General features: G+C 47.2%; 1 long non-coding RNA gene across 1 annotated transcript in view; it reads right to left on the reverse strand.

Annotated features, from left to right (window-relative positions):
• Window positions 1–482: 482 nt before the first annotated feature.
• Window positions 483–2500, reverse strand: part of LOC127923665 (uncharacterized) — a 4068-nt gene continuing 2050 nt past the window's right edge. Inside the window, exon 3 of the long non-coding RNA XR_008114987.1 lies at window positions 483–610. This is a non-coding gene — a long non-coding RNA (uncharacterized LOC127923665). The remainder of the gene's footprint in view (window positions 611–2500) is intronic.

Consider the following 2500-nt stretch of genomic DNA (forward strand, 5'->3'; position numbering starts at 1 on the left):
CAGTAGATTCACATTCACATTCTAGAACTAGAAGGACTCATTTAGAATCTTTACCTGTAAGACAAACCACATGCAGTAGATTCACATTCACATTCTAGAACTAGAAGGACTCATTTAGAATCTTTACCTGTAAGACAAACCACATGCAGTAGATTCACATTCACATTCTAGAACTAGAAGGACTCATTTAGAATCTTTACCTGTAAGACAAACCACATGCAGTAGATTCACATTCACATTCTAGAACTAGAAGGACTCATTTAGAATCTTTACCTGTAAGACAAACCACATGCAGTAGATTCACATTCAGAAGACGGACAACTATTGATATGAAGAACACACATCCTTATCTGATACAAGATACAGTCACCCTCCCTACTCAAACAGGTGTGTGTGTGTGTGTGTGTGTGTGTGTGTGTGTGTGTGTGTGTGTGTGTGTGTGTGTGTGTGTGTGTGTGTGTGTGTGTGTGTGTGTGACGTACCATTGCTGTCAGTGTTTTTCTGAGGGGTAGCGACACGAAGGAAGATCTGTTGTCTCCAGGAGTGTCTCCGTAGAGGACCGTCTCCTACCACACACACTGCTACCGGACTGGACAGGGCTGCTACGTCACTGAAACACACACACACACACACACACACACACACACATTAATACACACACATTATACACACACACATTAATACACACACACACTGCTACCGGACTGGACAGGGCTGCTACGTCACTGTACACACACAGTTAATACACACACAATTACTACACACAGTTACACACACACACATTAATCACACACACATTAATACACACACACCTACACACACACATAGTACACACGCATACACACACACACTGCTACCGGACTGGACAGGGCTGCTACGTCACTGACACACACACACACACACACACACTGCTACAGACTGGACAGGCTGCTATCACTGAAAACACACACATAATATCACTACCGGACTGGACAGGGCTGCTACGTCACTGAAACACACACACATTACACACACACACTACACGGACTGGACAGGGCTGTAGTCACTAAACACACGCACATTAATACACACACACACTGCTACCGGACTGGACAGGCTGCACGTCACTGAACACACACACGATACACACACACACACATTAATACACACACACACTGCTACCGGACTGGACAGGGCTGCTACGTCACTGAAACACACACACATAATACACACACACTGCTACCGGACTGGACAGGGCTGCTACGTCACTGTAACGCACACATTATACACACACACATTAATACACACACCACTACACCTACACACCTACACACTAATACACACCTACACACACACCTTATTATTACACATACCACACTTATCACACTGCTACCGGACTGGACAGGGCTACTACGTCACTGTAACACAACACACACACACATTAATACACACACACAACCCCCATGTTGGGACACACAACATTAAATACACACCCATGGTGTGAGGGTAGTGGTGGGTGGTATGTGTGTAGTGTGTGTGGGTGTGTGATGATGGTAATGTGTGTAGTGTATGGTGTGTGGTGTGTGATGTGTGTGGTGTATGGTAGTGTATGTGTGTAGGTGTGATGGTGTGTGGTGTGGTGTGATGTGTGTGTGAGTGATGATAGGTGTGTGGTGGTGTGGTGTGTGGTGTATGGTGTATGGTGTGGTGTATGGTGTGTGGTGTATGGTGGGTGGTGGTGGTTAGTGGTGTATGATGTATGGTGTGGTGTATGGTGTGTGGTGTGGTGTATGGTGGGGTGTGTGGTGTATGGTGATGGTATGGTGTGTGGTGTATGGTGTGTGTGTGTGGTGTATGGTGTGGTGTATGGTGGGTGGTGTAGTGTGTGTATGATGTATGGTGTGGTGTATGGTGTGTGGTGTGTGGTGTGGTGTATGGTGTGGTGTATGGTGTGTGTGGTGGTGTGGTGTATGGTGTGGTGTATGGTGGGTGGTGTATGGTGGGGTGTGTGGTGTATGATGTATGGTGTGGTGTATGGTGTGTGGTGTAGTGGTGTGGTGTATGGTGGGGTGTGTGGTGTATGATGTATGGTGTGTTGTATGGTGTGTGGTGGTGGTGTATGGTGGGTGGTGTATGGTGGGGTGTGGTGTATGGTGTATGGTGTGGTGTAGTGGTGTGTGGTGTATGAGTGGGTGGTGTAGTGTGTGGTGATGGTGTATGGTGTGTGGTGTGTGTGGTGTATGGTGTGTGGTGTATGGTGTGGTGTGTGGTGTGGTGTATGGTGTGGTGTATGGTGTGTGGTGTGGTGTGTGTGTGTGTGGTGTATGTTATGGTGTACAGTGTGGTGTAGTGTATGGTGTGTGGTGTATGGTGTGTGGTGTATGGTGTATGGTAAAGTGTGCTGTGGTGTAGGTGTGTGGTGGTGTGGTATGGTGTGGTGTATGGTGTGTGGTGTATGGTGTGTGGTGTGTGGTGTGTGGTGTATGTGTGTGTGGTGTAGTGTGTGTGGTGGTATGTGTGT

Source organism: Oncorhynchus keta, unplaced genomic scaffold (genome assembly GCF_023373465.1).
Source record: "Oncorhynchus keta strain PuntledgeMale-10-30-2019 unplaced genomic scaffold, Oket_V2 Un_contig_30423_pilon_pilon, whole genome shotgun sequence".
NCBI classification, from domain to species: domain Eukaryota; kingdom Metazoa; phylum Chordata; class Actinopteri; order Salmoniformes; family Salmonidae; genus Oncorhynchus; species Oncorhynchus keta.